The sequence below is a fragment of the Haemorhous mexicanus genome, chromosome 6, assembly GCF_027477595.1.
Source record: "Haemorhous mexicanus isolate bHaeMex1 chromosome 6, bHaeMex1.pri, whole genome shotgun sequence".
Classification (NCBI taxonomy): domain Eukaryota; kingdom Metazoa; phylum Chordata; class Aves; order Passeriformes; family Fringillidae; genus Haemorhous; species Haemorhous mexicanus.
The window spans coordinates 52,973,217-52,995,583 of NC_082346.1; the positions used below are offsets into that span (position 1 = coordinate 52,973,217).

The 22,367-nt window shown below is 40.0% G+C and overlaps 1 long non-coding RNA gene across 2 annotated transcripts in view; it reads right to left on the bottom strand.

Moving 5' to 3' along the window:
* Positions 1-9,332: 9,332 nt before the first annotated feature.
* Positions 9,333-22,367, bottom strand: part of LOC132329324 (uncharacterized) — a 43,455-nt gene continuing 30,420 nt past the window's right edge. For both annotated transcript variants that reach the window (XR_009487021.1, XR_009487022.1), the window contains exon 3: positions 9,333-9,501. This is a non-coding gene — a long non-coding RNA (uncharacterized LOC132329324). The remainder of the gene's footprint in view (positions 9,502-22,367) is intronic.

The window sequence follows — 22,367 nt, forward strand, 5'->3', positions numbered from 1 at the left end:
CTTCCCATGTTGACCTTTCACTGAAGCACAGGGCTAATTTTTTGCTCCAGTGACCAAGAATAGGAATTTGTCACTTTATTCAAAATGGAATGAATACAGGTATGTCTGGCATTCTCAGCTGAGCTTAACCCTCTGCATGCTGAAAACAGTCAAATAGCCAAGTGATCTCTATTAGGAAATATCTTTTCTGAAGTTGTGCTATTTTTTGTAACAAAAGAGTTTTGCTTCTTTTGTCTGAAAAAGGGTTTTTCTTTTTCTGTGCACAGTCGGGTACAGTTTTCTTTGTTGCAAAATACAATGAACTAAACAGAAGAAAATGACAGGTTAGAGGTCCATAGAAATTTGCAATGGTTCTAAGGGAGAACTTTCATTAGTGTTAGGAAATAACCTCCATCTTAATTGTCTGCTGTACAAACAAAGTTTTATGTGTTATCTTTGACTGAGAAAGAAATAACTAATTTCTCCGGTAAGATGCCAGTAATGAATTCTTATGGACTAATCTTAATAAGTATGTGCAAAGTAATCTATGCTTCTCATGTTGAGTTATAAAATAGAATTCTTTTCCTTATGCATAGAATTTCACTGGTACTTATCCACCTATTCAAATCTCCTGTGCAGTAGGGTTCTTTTCTCCATCTGTAAATTCTGTAAAGGGAAAAAACGTCAGTGTATCCATGCAGGATTTGAAGTTAACACTTAAATCCTGTGCTAGAATTACAAAGGATAAAGGTGCCAGCAAAAAAAGACCCCAAAAACCAAAACCCATGAAAAAATAAACAAACAAAAAAACCACAATGAAAAAACAAGCAAGGGAGAAAACCACAACCTTACAACACAACCCAGGAGGTCTCAGGTGAGTCAGTCAGTAGATTCAAGCATTATCTGTCAAAATGAAAAAGTTGTGAGCAATGGACTTTCAGACTGTGATCTCCTACAAACACATCCTAAGTATTTCTGTGGTCTCACTGAAGTTACTGTTGTGTCTCTTTTCCTCTTTGCAGCTATATTAACATATTTTCAATCCTTTATGACATGCCCCATTTTTTTGTCCTAAGTACACATAAGAATTATTGCCTTCCCAGATCTTGTCATTAGCTATGCAAATACCCGAGGTCTGCATGTGCCTTTTGGCCAGCCAGAGTGTGCGAGCTGGCTACCCAAGAGAACAGCACTGCTGAGCTCATGGCACTGCCCTACCTCCAGTGGAATCACCTGTCAGGGCATTTATCTCACAAAGTTTTTCAAGTATTAACATGTCTGATGACTTACGACATTGATTTAATTTACTGAAATATAATTCAAAGAGGCAAGAGATGGGGAGAACAAGTGACATAAATGGCATTCTCCTGTAGGCTTCCTAAGCCTCAGGAAACCAAATTAAAAAAACTTTGGTGGCATTGGACCCTGTTACAGGTCACAGGCTGAACCAGTCCTATGCTTTGATCCAGGATTTCCCAAGTATGAGGGCCAGTGAGGCCAGTAGTTCTCCTCTCAGAATATGAAGCAAGCATCATTTGACATTATTTGTGTAGAAATTTCGTCCATCTCAGTTAAAATCAGCAAAATACCATGAAAATATAAATTTGCATATTTTTAATAAACCTGAAATTAGCTCTAAAATCTCCAAGTTTTCAGTATCTTCCAACAGCATTACAACTATGTGCAGAAAAGGACCGGAATGGTGAATGGTAAGGTCTGCAATGCGGACTGGGATATTTTCCTCAGAAGAGAGCACTTTTAGTGCTAGAAATGAGAGCCATATTTTCTATGTTGCTATTAGAACCAAAACTTCAGGCCCTGGGGGAGGTTCTGCACATACTTTCACTGAATGGGGTGTATCCTTAACTCTCTTTCCTGTGCCAGCCTTGGCACAGTTTGATTTTCCAACAGCCCCCCTGGAGGGAGGATGCTCTGAGCTGCTCCCTTTTGGGTCCATTCCTGGCTGGGTGTATGCTGAGGGGGCTGCAGGCAGATCCTGGGATTCAGAAGCATTGCAGTTTGCTCATTTTCCAGTTCAAACTTCTCAGTGACAGCAGACTCTCAATTCTGAGACCAAGGAAATACAGGTGGGGGTGGAGTGTGGTACATTTGTAATGGCAATCATGGTAACTGTAATAACATCTGTAATAATAGAGAGGAACAACCTATTTTTGCCTTTCAGTTACCTGAAAAGTCTTTACTTTACACTTTCCAAGGCAGAAAACTCGATCCTGCACTTGGCTAAAATATGATTTCCAGATTCACCTGAAGAATGCCAAAATAAAATATTCATATGCTGCAAGAGGACAAGAGGGATCCTAAAATCAAGATGAAAAAGTTTCAACTTTTCTCCAGCACACAGTGCCTCCTGACAAGCAAAAAACAAATATTTGGCACAATAATGGCATGAAAACATTTAGGTACAGGTGAATCTTTTTAGCTCAGTAGTTACTGGTGGTTAATATTCTCCACCTTTGAAAATTCTCCCCGCTTGTCCTACGTAGGGTGTTTTAGTCACAGCTAGGAGTATATTCTTCTTCTTTTAGACATAAAATATCATGTCATTCACTGTTTTCAGTCCTCACCTCTCAAAGTGCAGAATATGATGCCAAAGGAGTGGGATTCAGTGAAGAATATATGTTTCTGGACCAGTAGATGTATAATAGGCTACAGCATTATTACTGGGGCTGCAATTCATCCAATTTGTTGACAATTCAAAGATTCAGCTTTCACAAGCTAGTGGAAATTATATTCACCTGTGCCAGAGCACCTATTTTTCTCTCTCTTCTTCATCATCTCTATATTTTTTTTTCAATAAATTATTCCTTTGAATTAGAAATATATGTACATAGCTTATTGTTTCTCACTAACCTACACTGTCTTTGGAGCTTCCTACTGGTAGAATGAGATCAGCAGCAGCAGCCTGGTCTGACTGGGGGCTTTGGCTCCTTTCCTAGGCTGTAAGCCTTTGTGCAGGTGTCAAATAAGGGAGGCACCAGCACCAAAACCATCCCTGCTAGTCCTGGCATTTGCATACTAACTGCTGCTGCAGTAACCACTTAAATCTGATATACTGAATGCTGAGAGGGAATAAAAAACACAACCTAAAGAGAACAGAACACTATCCCTAAACACCCCAATACCACATTTTTCATGCTTTACAGTGTTTTACATGGGGGTTGTTTCTCTGTGAGCATGCACATGCTCTGATTTTGATCTTTTGAAATTTCTGCATCCCTTAGGTTGTATCCTTTCACTCCAGAATAACTCTTGTTGTGATAGATGAACTGGAACAAGTGTGGGCTTCCTCACAGCCACTTCCTGTCAAAGTGCCCTGTGCTAAGCAGCAAGCTGTGCAGTCAAATGGAAGGAAGCACAAAAGTCCACTTTTCCCTTATCTCTTCCCCATGGCAACCTGACCAAGAACAGTGACCCCCAGCAGCACAGCTGAGGCCTGAAACTGTGCTGAATTACTCAGGAAGAGAATCTCCTGACCCCAGCCAGCAGAACCCAATGAAAATATGTGACCTCTAACTGCAGAACCCCTTGTCCGACATTACGTTTGTACTGTACCCAGCCAACACAGGTCAGATGCTTTCAGGAAGCTGACTTAATGATTCTCAAATCTAATTTAAAGTGAACCAGTGAACCTAGAACTATTCAGGTTCTGCAATTAGAGGGTTTTACATTAAGCAGGCTAAAACCCCATAGAAATATCACACCTCCTTGAATTAGGTATTGAAATCAAATATTTTTTTTTCCTCAGGGCTGACCTTTGTTAGCTACATGTAAACTGAACTGATGATGAGTCATTGAGCTAGCAAATTAGTACTCATAGTTGTTGACAGGGTCAGCAAGAAATCTACCACATTTTTAAGCAAAAATAAAATCTTCATGTAGTTATTGTCATATGTACTTCTTGTCCTTAATGACATTCAGAAACCATTGGCAACAAGAAGAGAAAAAACAGGAGATTTTGGGGTTTTCACACTCTCTACCAAGTGTAATCAGAAATTTAACACCATAAGCTTTGGTTAAAGAGCTATAACAGTATCTATTTGTTGTGCTTTCCGCCACATAAATAATAGAATTGACCTCAACAGTGGGTAGAAAAGGGACCAAATTCTCTAACCCTCTACCTTGGTTAATATTGTTTCAATAGCACTACAGCCTATTTTATAATGCTTCTGCACAAACAACTCTTTGTCTTGTGACAGCAAGGTACACCAATAATTCATTACAAGAACATTTGTTCTGTGATTAACTCTTAGAACTGTATGAGTAATTTGGAGCACAGCTAAACACGGTCCTGAACTCTTTTTTTTTGAGTGAGAACACCTTACAATTAACAATTTTAACAAACTTATATGAACAGCATTTTAATGACAGAATGAATCTCAAAGGCAGACTTGACTTAACCTGTGCCCATTCAGTCTGTGGGCAGCTCCTGGGGTAACATGCATTGGATCACAGCTGTTCTACACAATGAACACATTGCTGTGGCCACCGTGGGCATTCAGAAGAGCTACATGACTGAAATTGGGTTTGGCCACCCCAGATTCATACTTTCTTGTCAGCATGTCCACAATCAGTTCCAGTGTGCAGAAATGGAAATGGAAATATTTAAGATGAGACACCAAGAGCCTAACAGATAGAAATATTTTGTGCTACAAATACTCTGAATTTTTAAGGCAGCTTCTCTTTTGCCTGTCTAGTTTCACCTTCTCTCTTCTGTTAAAGGCCTTTTGGCATTTGTGCTGGTCCTCTGAATCTAACTATTTTGCCTCTCTTCCAGTATGTTACCCAACTCTGTTGTTCCTTCCAGTATTTGGCATTTGCTTTGGAATTATGTTTGTCCATCTGTTATTTGTCCTTTTGGTGATGCGTTCTGCTGATTTCCATTTGTTCCTTTCAGCTTCCTCAACAATTTGGGCTTCTGAAGTGTTGTGGCATCAGTCAGTTTTATCTTGGCCCAGGACAGTGTTTGTACAGAACAAGAGAAAGAGCAAAAACTGGCCTAGACTGATGTTTCTGTTTCTTTAGGAATTCACAGGCACAACTTTTTGCAGTGGTCATTCCCACTAGCTGATTTCACTGGTTGAAGGAACACGTCGTGAAAGGGGCTTTATCCTCTTTTGGTTTCTGTTTTACTCCTTCCATCTTTCTGGATGTTTGTAACCAGTGTAAAACCATAAAAAAAGCTAAAATGTCAGCAGATACTCTTTCAGCCTTGACTGAGCTTATACTTTTGTCTTGCATATTCCTTCCCTTTGGGAACACATCCACCTCCTTTATTAACTATATACAAAAATTACTGGCCTCATATGGTCTAAGGAGAACCAAAACTGCACCTAGACATACTTTTTTCCTCAGTTATATCTTTTTTATCCCTTAAAATAAACCACAATCACGCTACCCTCTGAATGCAGTTGCTGGATAAGACCTTTACTTGTCATGACCTAATTTTTCAGACTTAGACCATTTTGTAGACAGAGTTCCAAATCTGTCAGCTCACAAGTTGCCGATGTACAACAGCGTGGAATGACTAAAGGGATGCTCAGCTATTGATCAGTTATGTGGATATTGTTTTCTCCCCGACCACGGCTCTGAATGCTCATTTTAAGTCACACTATCATCAGACGTATGCATTATACTGGACTTGCAGAATTTTGCATAGAAGTCAGGCACTGAGTAGGACCAGGTCTCTTTTTATACATTTGTTTTGGATTTAGACTTGTCCAGTAAAGCAGTCTTACTAGAAAACCAGGATTCTCAGAAAAATAAAACAGCCTCCTGGAAAAACCTGAATTTTTCAAAGTGAGGATTTATTTTGTATCAGTTACCCTTAGAGATATCTGAGTGGTATAAATGAACGAAGGATGCTTACAGCAGTTTATTTTCAGCATTTAAAGGAGGCATTAGTTAATCTGTTTGCTTAGGTGCACTGAATTCATTAATTTCTTTCACTGAAAGTCATGTGAATTTCACCAATAACAATAAGATACATGTATTCATCAGAGTAGGCCTGTCTTTGAAAGGAAGGAACTTCCTTTTCTTCTTTCTCCTTTCCTTCCCACCCCCAACCAAAATGCTCCCAAACCCACTGTTTTCATTACATAAATACTGGGTATAAAGAATAATTTATGAAATGTTTATGATGTGGGTAGGATGTTGGTTTTGATCAAATCCAAAATCAGGAAGCCCCAATTAATAAGGAAACCTTGAGAAAGCACCCATGGTACGTATGAGCTCACTGGGGTTTGCAGGTAAGAGCTTTGTGCAAGCAGACTGCTTGGAGTATGGAAGCCCCTCCTGCTCCTGAGCTTCCAAACCATCCCAGGGTAACACAGAACAAACAAACCAATTTTGCCACAGGGGAACAATCCCAGCATCTTTGGACTCCTTTGGAAAAATTGACATAACCAGCTGGATCTCATCCAAGTGAGCCAGTCTGTGCTTGGGCTCTAGCAGAGGCAAGCAGAGAACACGTGGAGTGCTTTTGGGCCATCTAGCTGGCCAAGAGGTCCAGAAAATGAAGTAGCATCCCATTAACATCAGCATTATCATATAACTGGCATGAACATGTCAGAAGGGATGAAAAGGAGTTAAAATCTACTACCAGCACTGCAGATCATCACCTTCTGATTGAAATCACTAATTAATTGTTGCCCTTTAATATTTTGATTCTAGTCTAGAACTGCAAAATGTGTGCTCGCAAAACACCCTTGGACACTCAAGACATGGACAAACATAAATGCTAGGTAACACATTTACAGTTGCAAGAAAAAGGTGTGAATAGTGCAATAATGACAAATGCAAGCAGTTAATTACAGTTTCAGTGTTGATCATAGAAGGTCTTTTGGAAACAAAATTAATGTAGCAATTTTCAAAGGAAAGGCCAGGTATAACTGAACAAGTGACCATTCAGTCTAACATGGTCAGCAGTCATTAAAGTGCATCTTATGCTTATTCTTGTACTACCTCAGTCCAGAAGTTGCCATCACAGTGTGAGGTGTCAGCTTACGAAAGTACTAATCAGCTGATACATGCAAATATCATTATTACACACGCTGCAACACACAAGGAGAGCCACGTTGTCTCTTCCGATGCTAGTCCCGTGAGATATACAAATGTTATAAATTTTTCTCTGCATGAGGCTGCTTACCTTATATCATCATATTACACGAATTTACACTTTTAAAATAATTAAAATGCTCCAGTTGCAGCCATGTCACATTTAAACAGCAGCGGCTATGGGAGGATTACAGTCACAGCCTCCCATACTGCATGCAATTCAAAGGCTTGCTGCCTGTAAGCTAGTTAGAAGCACCGAAGAAGTGAAATTTAACTTTGCTGGTTGGTAAAGGAGAAAATAAAGGAATCTCCACAGACTACTAGCCCAGCAGAGTACACATTGTTAGTCAAAAGAGAGAATGGCAATTCTGCATTATAAACAAGAGCACATTGCTCTCCTCTTATTCCTGAGAGCTACAATTAAAGGATGCAAGCCATAAAACAGTGTATTATATGATGCATTGTTTTTAATCTTGCTGCCTTGTTGTATATGAGGTTCATATAATTCATACAGGAAAAGGCTTGTTCTGTAAAAATACAGAGCCCTGCATGTGAAATATAAGTTCACACACAAGCAATGTATATATCGCCAAACCAGCAAACTAACTCACTTACTTAATACACTAAACTTCAGCTTCTTTCTATATTATGTGAAATGGCTTGAAACAGGAGGCAGCTGCCAGGAAACATCACTGCTTCTTTACTCAAGAGAGACAAGGGAAGGAAGAATGAAGAAAAAAAATTCCCTCGATGGATGCCACAATAGCATGTCTTTCATTATCGCCCTGTGTCAAGGCACTGTGTAATGTTCATTGTGCATGCATAGTAAATTACTATTTACCTGCCAGTGCCTTTGATAAGTCAGTCTTTTCTCCCTCTTTTCGTCCACACAGCATGGAACAGTGAAACCTCTTTGCCTATAATTCTTATTAAGGTGATACCTTTTCTGAATAAGAAAGTACACACTTCCAAAGGAGGCATTCTCTTGGGTTTTTAAGGGCCATTGTTTTTATTGTTTTCCTTTTATTTCTCCCACCCTGCTGTGTTTTAATGCTATAGTGACTTCTGTGTATACAACTCTCATATTGAAATGTCTGCCGCAGATATATGCAATATTAAAGAGTGCTTATGAATTTTTGACATCTAATTAGTCGCTACCCAGTTAACATGTCAAGACTCAGAGGGATTAGGGAGTCAGCCCTTTCTGAATAAGTTAAAGCTATGCCCTGTCCTTTTCATGTATTATTCTTTAATGTAGGTGGTGATTATTTTGCTGTGATTAATTGATGAAGCTCATTGGTCTGGCAAGTGTTACAGAATTCACCATTCCTCACTTTTATTTCTCTCTGTAGGGCTTTCCCGCTTATTTGAAAGGAATTGGTTCTATTCGGTCTGTGAAGCTTCATTGTCTTTTCTCAATACGTGCACATTGGTTTCTCTTAAGATTTTATCTATTTAATTTTATATCTTTTCTACTATAAAGGAAGCAGATATTTAATAATGCTTGTTTTGCATGTTTCAAACAGTGTTTCTTTAATGTGTTGTTTATTTTTATTTTTGATTTATACTTTTAGACAAAATTACTGACATGTATTTTGAAGAATAAAAATAGATTTTAATTTTTTTTCTAATTTCCCCCACATTCAACAAGGCTTGGTGAATTTCAAGGTTTTCTGGTCCCTGATTAGAAGCAATATTTCATTCAGGCAAGTTTTAATTTTTTTTTAACATTTTGAGTGGGCTTTTTTCTTAGAGATGATATAATATTCTCTGTTGTCAGTTATGGTGAATTATATCAATTTTAGCATCCAAATGGAAGCCTTAATTATACAATCTCTGTTTTCCATGTGCACGCCTTTCACAAAAGGAACAAAAAAAAGGAAAAAAAGGGAATGTTGAGGCAAATCTTTAAACACCTGTAGAAATCTAAGTGATGCATATTTAAAACAATGTGATCACTCATAAATTCAGCTGTGTGTCAAGGTTCCTGCTGACCTGTGGTGCACTCCAAAGGAATGTTCCGTTGATTATATACAGCTGCGGATGCTCAGAAAGAAGCAGCACATATGTGTGCTTCATGGTCTGATATATTTGCTGTATCCCCCTCTGTGTAAGTGATATTGGGTTCTATATAAAGAAACAATAAAAACGTATGCTGAGCACTAATGGCTGTGCCGTTTGCCTACACAGGCACCACGCCACCAGTATTTAACTCATTGCTTTGTAAAAGCACTGGAAGATCTGCTGTAGCTATAAAGGGCAAAGCAAAAACATACACATTCACATGCACAAAGTTTTTTTCTTTTTCTTTATTTCTTTTTTTTTATTTTTCTAAAATACTGTGAAGGAACATCCTGCTGTATTACATTGGTTTTTGTTCACCATTTCACTGTAGTTGGCTCAAGAGTTTTGGGCCTTGTAAAAGTGCAATGCAGTCAGGCATTTTCCCTGAAACGATAAAATCAGAAAAATAATTTAACACAAGAAGCAAACATATAGACATGATTATGGAAATATTTAATCATGCACGGTGGCTACTGAGAAGTTTCTTCCATTCCCTACCTCTTCACTGCAAAGGAGCTGAACAAAAGGCTGTTGCCATCCGAGTTCATTTCTGTAGCCTACTGGTTTTATGGACAAATAATTACTTTTCACAGAGCAGAATCAATCCCATTATGAAACTCCAGTATTCAAATTTGTATTTGGGACAATAGTGGAGCTCCAGACGGTTTATCTTCTTTAGAAATGAACAAACTCATGCACACACTCTTAAAAATTTGATCATTACAAATAATTACAATCCTATTTACCAGTCAGGGTTTGTGCTTTTTAATTTACACTGGGGAGACTCTTTCTGAGGGTTTTTTTTTTTTGGTGAAAATATGTAAACAATTCTCTCTTATCAGGCTTTAAAGAAAATTGCAGTGTGCGAGGAAAAGAGGAAAGCGAAATGGGCCAAGAGGTTTTAGCAAGGTGCTTCTCCTAACCTGTCACCTGGGTTTTGAGGTTCTTGAGGATAAGCTGAAAAGAGGAGTCACAGCAGCCTCACACATCCCCAAACCACAAATGGCTTAGGAACAAAAACTGACATCAACTCTGCCATGGAAAAGAGAGCCACGAGGCAAAAAAGGAAGGGAAATAAAACTGAGCGGGGTGGGTGGGTCGACTGAAGGGGCTGTGAGTACGAAGAAGGAAGAGGGGGCAGCATTAAAAGAAATATCAATCAATTGGAGCATATTCACTTTCTCCTGCACAGTAGATTCTATCAGAAGAAACACTGAACTTTGTAGTGTTAGCAGCAGCTGAAATTTAGAATTATTGTTTCCTCCTAACAGAAGACTCATTTTCCACGGCCGCATTTGCAGCATAATAAGCTTTTTGTTATTTTTTCAATTAGAGTCAATTGACCTAACAAAATGGTTGGCAATTAAGTGATTTTTGTAATGGTCCGGGGGTAATTTAGTCGAGCTTGTCAGCTGTGTTTCATGAAGCCGAGATGTCTTTTTTTCCCACTGCCTCTCTCTCTCCCTCTCCCTCTCTCTCACTTACTCCCTCTCTCTCTCAAGCATAATGGCTCATAATTTCAAAATCTTTTCCTTCTGTTTCCCTCACAATAATTCGCAATTACAGGAAGTTGTTGGAGGTGATTTTTTCCTACCTTGCTTTTTGAGTCAGTAATTTTAAATAAAATGTACATACTTGTAAAAAGGGGGCTATTACAGAAATCACTTTTTGTGTAAACTCAATTATTTTATGAATAGTGACACCAGTTTCTGCTGGGTTCAACTCCTAAAGGCTGATGTATTATTATTTTCAGGGTAAAAGGTGTTGAACATTTAGAACACTTTTTCAAATCAAACCAGTATTCAGGAAGGTAAACAACAACTTAAACGATGAGGAGCCTTCTAGTAAAGCTGACAGGTATATGAGAAGAATGAAAGCCATTAGGCCATTTATACAATAGTCTGCAGCTACTGGACTTTTTCTCTTGTAATGATTTAGGAAGAAATTCCTCATTTGTCTAATTGATTCATTTTCTTAAGACAACATCTGGAGCCGCAATTCATATTAAAGTGCTGTAGTTAGATCTGATGACTACATCAGATGTTCTTTCATTTGTATTCTTTTTATTATCTGTTTTTGCAGCACACACACACTCGCACACAGGCTGGAAACTGAAGCCACGCACCCGTCCACCAGTGAATCCCGACACTTCCTAGCATCTGCCTGAAAACGACTGCCTTCTAGGATTTTTTTTTGAATGTTAAGTTCTTTTTTCTAATTCCCAGCCACGCTCTACATTTCCCCTGTGTCTCGAGCCTCCCTCCCAGCCCGCGGGATGCGAGGGATGCGCAGCTGCCCGCAGCGGCGAGCGCGGCTGCGGCCTCGCCAGCCGGCAGAAGGGGGCGCTGCTGCAGCGGAGCAAGCGGCACCTCGCCCCTGCCCCTACCCCTGCCCTTGTCACTGCCCTTTTCCCTACCCCTGCCCCTGCCCCTGCCCTTGTCCCTGCCCCTACAACTGCCCCTGCCCCTGCCCTTGTCACTGCCCTTTTCCCTGCCCCTGCCCTTGTCACTGCCCTTTTCCCTGCCCCTGCCCTTGTCCCTGCCCCTGCAACTGCCCCTGCCCTTGTCCCTGCCCCTGCAACTGCCCCTGCCTCAGCTCCTGCCCCTTCCCCTGCCCTTGTCCCTTCCCCTCTCCCTGCCCTTGTACCTGCCCCTTCCCCTGCCCTTGTCCCTTCCCCTGTCCCTGCCCTTGTACCTGCCCCTTCCCCTGCCCCTTCCCCTGCCCTTGTCCTTGTCCCTGCCCCTGCAACTGCCCCTGTCCCTGTCCCTGTCCTTGCCCCTGCCACTGCCTCAGCTCTTGCCCCTGCCCCAGCTCCTGCCCCTGCCTCTGTCCCTGCCCTTGTCCCTGCCCCTGCACTTGTCCCTGCCCTTGTCCCTGCTCCTGCTCCTCTCCCTGCCCCAGCTCCTGCCCCAGCCCGTCTTCCTCCTTCCCCAGCCCCTGTCCCTGTCTGACAGGACCCTGCTTGCTCCCTGCTCTCACTCTGCTCCCTCCCCCTGTTCTCTGCCCCATCCTCTGCCCCTGTCCGAGTTCCTCCACCGGGCTCCCTGACTCCTCCTGACCCCCGCCCGCCTGGCCATGACCCTGTGTCCATGTGACCCTTCCCATCACAAGTTTACACCGGAAAAACCTGTCGGGCAGGGCTCAGAGGTCCCCGGTGCAGCTGTTTTAGCCCCATGCTGGTTTCCAAGGTAGGGCAGTTGACACCGGGCAGGGGGCTGTGTCACCTACTGGTAGAAAAGCCTCTGCACTGAATGCTACCAGCACGGGTTTGCAAATGAGAAGGGAGGGTGCTGGTTTTTAGGGAGTTTTGGTGCTTTGTTTTGTTTGGGGTTTTATGTTTGTTTGTTTTGTTGTTTTGTTTTGTGTTTTTTTCCTCCAGTGTTGTAATTATTTGTTGGTAGCTGAATTTTATCTATTTAGTATCTTAATTTGCCTTGCCTCACATTCCTGGAGTTTTGAATCACATTTTAAGGCAAAATCTGTGGGCCAGATTCTGAGAGGCATTTTTACCTTCCTCTTTCTTTTGCCTCTCCTGCATCCAGCATGTTTTGGAACTGGGTTCTAAAAGACTGGCCTCCCATCTTGCCTACTGGGACAGTAAGATCCGTGTGCATTATCCTCAGTAAATATTACTTTTACATTTGGATCTCTGCTCATTTCCCTTATGACCCCTGACAGTCTTCTCCTAGGGTTTGATTATAAGTCACTACAGTCTGGACTGTACTGGAGTCTCGTAAGGCTTCGATTAATCCACCGCACCTAAGCATTGCTGTGACTATAAAAGGAAAAGTTATGATTCTGAATAAGCATTGTGCGGAAGAAAGAAGCAAAAGCATAAAGTATTAAACTTTCATCCAGCACCATAGGAGAGATGTAGTTATTAAATTTCAGCTGCTTATCAAACTGATATGAAAGTCATTTTGCATGATTGCTTTGCATCCTCGAATCTTCTGCTTTTATTTGCAGTGCATCTCTGCGCTTTCTTATTAGAAAAATACTCAAAGGATAAAAAAGCTGATAATATTATTCAGTTTTGACAATTAGGTAGAAAAAACATTTTAAGAAGTGCTTTTTTTATTGCAGCTAGTAATAATAGTGGTGGTCCTCCTGGTAGCAGTCTCTTCTGATGCTACCCAGGGTGATGCTAGCTTTACCCTATAACGGCCAAAGCCCTGATGGTTATACTGCTAAAGCTGCTAAGGAGTGTGAGTCAGGATGTCATTCTCAATATCACAAACAATGTACACAGCCACAGATTATTTTGTCTTCAGAGGTTCACAGTTTATGGCTTTCCACCCCCCCCCCCCCCCCTTCCTATTTTGAGATTCACAAGTGGGCTGGGGCTAGTGCCTGTGGTGGGTGGGGCAAGAACTCTAGTACCTTCCCTGTCCCGGACTTGCCTGCAGCTGCTGTCCATTCCCTCAGGATCACTGTCACGTTAACCACTTCAGCAAACCTATCTCTGTCTATTTATAATCAATCTCCCATACACTTCAGCTGCCCGGCAACTGCCTTTAATTATTACATCCCCACACTGTGGTTCCCTTCCAGTTCAGCTTAATCTGCTCCTTATGTTTTGCGTGTGAATTTATGCAAAGCTATAAGCATTCATGGGAATGTGGAGCTCTTAGAAGATGAGAGCAAATCATCCCATCTCCCACAACTCTCCCTTTCCCCACCATGGGTTTCCACAACTTGATGCTTGGTTGTTTTGTTTTCCAGTGTTCCAATAATTTCTTCAGTATTCTCTCTGCCTTCCCACTTTCTGTCAATGCTTCCCAATCTCCTGCTAGGTTTTACTCCTCTATGATTTAATTCAGTCTCAGCAACTGTCACAAAGCTGATGGCTCCCTAGCATTTATCTCTTTATATTTGGTTGCTGCCTTCTGTCCAGTCCTTTCATCTCAGACTTTCCACTCATATCAGTGTCCAGATGTCTGGTCATAAGCCCAGGACAGCAAAAATGTGACCTCTTTGAGCCATTGTTTCTCCACAGTTGTACAGAATTGTTTCTCTGTGGCACAATGCTGGAGACTATTAGCACCATACCTGCTCTTCACAGTTTCTCTTCCAGATTTAATTTCTACAAATCAAGTCTCTGTTTTTCCAACCTTTACAAAAATATTTCTCTGTTATATTAAAAGATGCCCTTAGATCTTGCTGTCTAGATTTGAGTTGTCATCCCCAGGCTATGAAAACTTTTTCCCCAGGCTATAAAAACTGATTTTTTTTTACCTCTCCAGACAGCAATTTGCCCCATGTGCAAGACAGCTCAGAAGAGCAGTCTTATATACCTCTAGATGCTGAAAAGATCTGGAAAGGTCTGGTTTTCCTCCCTGGGAGAGGAATTCCTGTGACTATCCCTGTGTAATGCATGTCTTTGAATTAGCATTTAAGCTGTCCTGAATTCAGGGCTGGGTACCTCAGATTGTAACTCAGGGGGTAATTTTCTCTGACCCCTTAGTAACAACAAATACTTGCCCTGGTACTCAACCACCCATCAAAACCTTGGTCCTCAGAGCCTGCTGGTTCTCACTTGGCATTAAGGAGCAATGCAATTGTCCCAAGTAGGTGCAGAAACTGGAGGGATCTGGGCTGGAAAAAGGGATGAATTATAGGAAATACTTCAGCAGAAGAGAGAGTCACAGTTTTAGGAAAATATCCTGACAGTGAGATGTGTTAAACTGGGTGGGGGGAGGACAATGTCTCCTTTGTAGCATTCATCATCAGAATATTATTGTGTTGTCCAAAGTACTTTACAAATTCTAAGATATGATTGTATCTTACACCTTGGCAAGGAACTGAACAGATGTCCTTCTAAAGGACAATTTAATCAAGGAAAAATAACAATTAGGCAGGAATTTGCTAAAGGAATCAGTAACTGTTAACTCATGGTCAACCCAAAAATGTAAAAATTATCTGGCCAAATTTTGCCATGCTGACCTCTGTCTTCTCAAACTCTACATTTCAGTCTTATATAGTTTTTGCACCAAATATCATATTACAGAAATAAAGAAAAAATATCATCCTATTTCACTGTCTGTGGGCTAATATTTTCTCTCTGAAGGTAGATAACTCCATTTTCAACACAAAAATCAAAGGCAGGTCACATGTAGAAAATATATATAATGTCCTCTGCAGAGTGCTTTAACATGCCCAGCAGTATATTCCCACTTTATTCCTAGAAGAGTAAAATTACAGTGTGTAGCAGGGCTGGCACCACGCTTCCATGCCGTGCAGACATTAGAGCAGAGGGAATAATTCACAATGAATAGTTTAGTCAGTAAGTTTAGCCCTTTTTCTGCCTATGAGATCTCCATGGGCAGACTGAGGTTTCCTTGAGTTTATTATGCAAAAGAATTCAAAGAGATCCTTTTTCCTCTCTAAGTACTTCTAATTGCTCAGGAACACTTCTTTGTGAACATTCCCCAATCACTTCTTGAGCTTTGTTAGATATGACTGCTTTGATGAGTCACATGGTGTTGATTTATTTTTCCAATGTGTTGAGCGTGCACAGATTCATGTGTGTGAATCTAATACTCAGTTTCCATCAATACTTATGCACGCTGTTCTAAAATTCTCAGTGAATAGCCACAATAGTAATTGAATCCTACAAATGTCCCTAGAAAGCAAACACAGCTAGAAGACAGAATGGGTGAGAGGAATCCATTTGCAAATTCCAGTAAATGAACAATGGTTGATAGCAATCCATTTCCAAATTCCATCAAAGGCAGTTTTTTTTATAGCATTTAGCCAGCTATAGTAGATTCTGTGTAAAATATTGTCAGCTCTCTGCTTTCCATTCATTTCATTCTGTGCTTCTCTCCTCATGAAGTAGCTGTGGGAAGGAAATAATAGCAAACTTCTCTTTCTCCTTACCCCCACAAAAAAAAAAAAGCAAAAAAAAAGCAAAAAAAACAAAGCAACAGAAACCCCCCCCACAGATTTAAAGTAAATATCTCTGAGCACCAAGTAGCTATCTCCTATTTTTCAAGCCCAGACTTAATATACTGCAGTTGTACCTGGGAGGTCTAGTTTGTTCAGCACCTATTGCCTCCAGGACGAGGATTCAATTAAGAAATATAAAAGATAATATGATGCTATAGGGACAAAAATACTTTTGAAACTCTACCCAGGCTTTCTGTAAATAGAGGTATACTTTGAAAGCAAACATTTCCTGTTAAAATGCATCAGCTTTCTATTCTGTGATCCTCCACTCCAAATTATAATAGAAAATATATAATGGAGCATAAAAACTAACAGATGAGAAAAATGCACCTTCAATATGAATTTCACCTCCTAGCTGCAAGGCTACCCTCAAGAACCTCACTGTTGTTGCAGACTGTTACTACAGCGTAAATTAACTAATTCTTACCAAAATTTTAATGGTTTTCTAGCAAAAGTGAGATAGTACCCTTTCTTCATCTGGGCAACTAGAACAAAGATGTGAGTAATCATCAAACTTTTCTACTCTACTAAACATCATTTTTTTCTACTCTACTCTCTGCTTTCTAAAACTCTTCTACGGAGTTTGTGAGACAGAAACAATGATTATCCAAAACATTTATATTGTACAAAATTTCTTGTGCACAGGGCACTGGATGGGTGACTTTGCTTACTTGCTGTGAGATCTGGGTCCTTCTGCAAAGTTTTTTTTGGACTGGGAGATGAACAGCATGAGGGAACAGAAGTGTACAACTGTGAACACTTCAGCATGCATTATTGCTTTTTCATTTCAAAGGGATAAGAAGTGAAGCCCTGTCCTTTGGATGTAGTCCTAGTACTTGTTTTGCTCCTAAATTTTTGGTAGTTATTGCAACAGGGCTGTTAAAATTAGTGAATAAATTCCCTATCTAATCAATAGAAAATCTGAAAACCTCCCCACTAATTCTCTGCCTGTTTGGGATTTTGTCCATAAAATTTATGTTTCATTTATACTGGTTAGGCAAACTGGAACTCCACTCTCAGGAACAGGGATGGATTGTAATCAATAGCAACAGCCATAGCAGCTTTAATTCAGGTATTTTGCAGTTTTTGAGTGCTGAAATTCAGAATGTCACTGCTTACTTTAAATTTCATAGCTGCACTTCCATTGGGTTTTGGAAATATAGGAATTGAACAAGCAAAAATATCATTGTTTGTTCTGATCTTCACACAGAAGTGGTGGAAGGCAATCACCCTCTTCCTAACCTGTTACTAGACATGGGATGGAAAACAATTGGAATGGAAGTTACAGTTGCTTTGTTAAACAGTGCAGTGAAATGAGAACTCAGGACTAGTTATTTTATGTTTAGGCTTTACAGAGGTGGATGGAAGAGATTTCCTCTTCCTTCCAACAGGTAACATTTTTCTCCTTTTGTTACCTCCCTTCAGGTAGCACTCATGCACACCTTTCTTCACATTTCTTACTCTTACATAATCTATATCCAACTCCTGCTCATTTAGTTATTCTCCTCAAAGCTGGGGGTAGTGTCCATACCCACACGTTCCTCCTTAATCAGAATCCAAATGTCGCCATGTTTCTAAATGTTGTGGCCAATTTTATGCATCATTTTCTGGACCAACAAAATTTTTTCCGTTTTTTTCCATAATTTTCAGAGATGGAGCATGTACACTTACCAATAAGTGTGTGCTTATTATCTCCCTGTCCAAAGTGGCTGGGTTTTTTTTTTTTGTTGTTGTTGTTGTTTAGCACGAGATCTGCCCACCAGCCCTCACTCAGAGCTCTCCATGCCCAGGTTCCTTACACCCTTTATTTTCCATCTTTTAGTGATTTCTTTCATGAAGCTTTTTCCTCCTGCTGAGTGTCCTTTGGGCTCCATCAGAACCAGGGTAGAGAGATGATCTCTGCTAATATCCAGAGATCCAGCCAACTCCAGCAAGGAGGAGCAAAGTCCTGCTCAAGTGACAGGGCTGCATATCTTAGGAATGTGGTGTAACTGTGCAAGCTGATTGACCATGGACACTGACTAGCATAACAAGCCTCCATTGAGCATAAATAAATGTTGTTGAGTTTTTTTTCCTGAAGCTTAAAAGTTTGACCAGTTTTCAAGACCCATTTTCATCTTGAAGAGCTGTTAAGGAAACAACTGAGAGTTATATTTATTTTTAAACACTGGTTAACAACATATTTTCCTTAATATTTTTCTCAGACTTGAATAATCACCTGAAACAGAGCCATACAGCAAAAAACTTCTGACCTAAATGTCAAATTCTGGCAAAGCAGTATCCACTGCTAGGAAATTTTGCCAAAGAAAATTTCCATCCACCCTCATTATAGACGTGGATATTTCAGAAATAACTAAATTCCACACTAAAGAAAGAAGCTGTAATACCAATACTTGAAAATTAAGTTATCTAATTAATTATCAAATACAAAGAAGATGGTTTCCTTTCTCTGGGCTTGGCCTATCAATATGTAGCCTTCCTTAACCTACGGTGAAAATTATTATCTATCCATCTGAAATTTTAATATTTTAATTTCTTATCAGGATTTATCAGAAGGTAAAAATGTACACGTCTTCCACTGATGGAGTGAAATTTTCTCACTATAGGCAAGAAATATGAAGTCTACAAACTGTAGGTCATGCAACATCCCTTTGAAAATATCCTTCTGGGCATTGGTCACTGCCAATAAAAATTGATTTCAGACAAGAGAAGTATAATTATCCCCATTAAAAATCTATACAATTAACAACACTTGCCACACAGTGGAGTCTAGGTTACCATGGTACTGCTCTATCTCTAGAGTAGGAAATAACTGTGGTATATCAAATTCCATCTCATGGTAATTGTTACTTTTTTACTGACCACCCACATGGCATTAAAAGTCTCCTGCTCAACTAATTCACCTATTTTAAAGCATAATATGGCTATATTTATTCTCCATTTCACCTCAAATCACTAGTGTTCCAAGTACATAATGCTGGGTTTTGAAATACCCCAGAACATATATTTATGTGATGAGTAGGAAAAAGGCATTGAAGGTGGAAGAGGAAAATGGAAAAGAAACATATTGGGGGCATGGGGTTCAGGGGAGTGTCTGAGGTGCCTCTGTGCAGCAGAAGAGAGATGGGAAAGAAATGAAGGCAAATGTGAAATATGTGTTTCAGTGATCTGCCTGCACAGGAATATGCTACTGAAGGAGACAGGAATAAATTCAGCAACATAAGAGATGAAGAAGATGGTGAAATTGTGGCTGACATTATGATTGAGCTCCAAAGAGGGGCTAACTCAGAACTGAGTAGAAAATTTCCTTCCACAGACTTCTCCTACAAGCAAATAAAACCTGCCCCCACTGCAGGGAGAGCTAGGGACTGGTGGAAGATGGGTGCATGGTGAAACAGAAGGAGGTATGTGAACAGAAGCGAGTGGGGAAAGAGAGAAAAAGAAAAAAACAAAACAAACAAACAGTGAAACAGGGAGGTGAGAAAGATGGGGCAGTAAAAAGCACTTTAGGACCTTCATAGGCAGGAAAACAAAATGCATTAGTTTGAATTTTGCTCCTGAAATGGCCCTACCTTATTTGTGACTTCTGCTTAAACATGCTGCTATTTCAGCAGGGGGAAAAAAAAATCTATTACATGCTTTCAAAACAAAATACAAGTATATACTAGTTAATTCCTTCACCTATTGCCCACCATCTCCTCCTCCCCACCAAGATTTCTAAAAGTTTTCAAGCCCAGGGAATGGTTTACAGTTTTCCTTCCAAATAATATTTTTTTAAACTATGTGCATTGCTCTGAGATACCCTGGTTTAAAGGACAATTTTCTAGGATGTCTCGTTTTTAGCATCCTAGGTTCTGGTATGTGTGATATCACACAAAGTTATGTTTGGGAATGTCCTTATCAAAGGAGAAACTGCCAGATTATTGTACAGGAGAAAAGAGAATTTTGAAAGCTACAGTAAAACTTGCCTGATAGTTGAGAGATTCAGGACATATTTCTGAACTTAACATAATTTTCACTCCAGCTTTACAGTTCACCTTTAGCACATATCACCTTTTAAAAGTACTTCCACAAGCATCATGCACGCTGCCGTCAGTGTCAGCCGTGGCTGCGCCTTCCCTGCCTCCGTTATCTGTGTGAGTTTAGCTGCTTATCACCCCAGCACTGCCACGTGCAGCTGGGGGGGCTGGAGGTGCCCCGAGAGGCTCTGATGGAGCAGCACATCCCTGCTCAGCTCTGCACACACCATTACTGCCCTCAAGCACAGAGCTGAGGCAGGAGGTGCATTGGCCGCAGGGTGGGCTCCTGCAGGATTGGGCCCCCAGCCTGTTAAAGACACAGATAAATCTGAGCTGGACTCAGCAATGGTTAAACGGGGCTCTTTGGATTTATAAACAGCAATATGCTGCTGCTACGAAAGCTATTTCATTTAGTGCCATCCTACATTCAGCAATTTAATTATTCTCTTAATTATTGAAACATTCATCATAGTTTTCCAATTGATTCATGAGGGGCTGGCTGCACTTCTTTAACTCATTAATATAGTGACAGAAAATTGACAGTCCTTTAGCTAACCTCCTGTCTCTGAATGGTAATACAGGGAATACAAAACCTTGAGGGTTTTTTGTTTTTAATTTTTAAAATTTGTATTATTATCACCAGCAATAACTATACTCATAAAAGTCTCATTTAAAAGCGAAGGAACAGAACGATATATGAGGAAACCCTAATTATCAATGGTTTTGATAGTGAATTTTGCAAAGTAATATCTTCCTGAGACCACATTTTTATTATGAAATGGGTGATAAAGCAGAGATAATTCTAAATCCAAACACATATTATATGAAATAGATAAACCCAAGATAAAAATTAATAGTGACCTTGCATGCTGGGATATAAGAAATATAATCAAGCATATATATCAGTCATGGGTGGAAAAGGACAGGGAGATGCCCACAGGTGAAAGATTAATTCACAGAGTTTTAAAATGCATTCAAAATAAAATCTGTGACATCTTTCTTCCCTCCCTTGTTCTGATTCTGAGCATTATCATTATTGCCTGTCTGCAAAACTACTACCTTAAAACATATTCCTAACTTGCATCAAAACAAAGATTTTTTTTTTTTTTCTTCTGTCTCCTTTATTTACAGGCTGTTTAACTAAAGGCACAACTATTCTATGTCTCTATAATTTTTTTGCAACTATCTGCTATTTATTTCAGTTTTATAGTTTTGAAAATGTCTGGTGCTACCCTCAAAGACCACTCTCAAATTCATCAGTTTTCTCTCAGGAGAGGTTGTCCAGAGTTTGAAGCATACAAGGTCTCATCTTAATGCTTATATGAGTACTTCTGCCCTTGGATATTATTCTCATCTTCACAATACTATGCTAATCGTATCCTGTGCTTCCAGCTAGGACTTCTGAATATAGTGTGGGTAGCTGGAAAACAGCTAAAAAAAGCTTCAGAAATATAAAAGTTCAGCCCTGAGCATGTCTATATGTGTGTGTATATATATGGATGTGTTCGTACGTGTGTGTACTAGTCATATACCGTAGTTTGAAAAGTGGATCTGTGTAAATCAGTGCATTTATTTAGCTCTCTCACCAACTCTCTCCCTGAGTTAACACCCCAGCACACACAATGCTAGCGAAGGTGATTATCTCTGCTAGCATAATTCCTCCGTAACATCTGCTTTCGCCCATAACACTCCACTAATTTTTCCCTCATTTCATTACACATAATTTTCTTTCAACACAATCTACATGTATTAAGTGGTAATGACTTTCCAGTTAAGAGCAAATCGACGCCAAGGGACCCCCCCCTCGATTGCCTGCCGTGCCTGACTCCGGCTATTAAAGATAAATTTGGTGCCTCAGAAAGCTGCAGTAAGCTAATCAATCAATTAAGCGGTTAGGACATACATTATCAAAATTCCACAGTGCGGGGGTGCATGAGAGCATGCTGACATACTTGGTATGATTTTAGGAATTAAAAAAAAAATTGAGGTTGAAAGTCAGTATTCAGTCTTGTGAAATGAAAACTCGAGCTATTGCACACTACCAATAGCAACTTTGGTGTCTGTGCTGGTACGATCTCCTCTGCAGCTTTTATACCTAGAGCAGTTTACTAGTGATACCAGAATGGAGCTGATGACACAGTAAAATCTATTTTTAAACCATATGAAGATTCTGGTGCAGAATAAGGAAATGCTATTCACAGTTAAGCTGGATGTTCTGTCCCTAAGTTGTCATTGTGTCTCTAGGAACTGCCACAGCCTTAAAACACTGATTAATATTCTTTA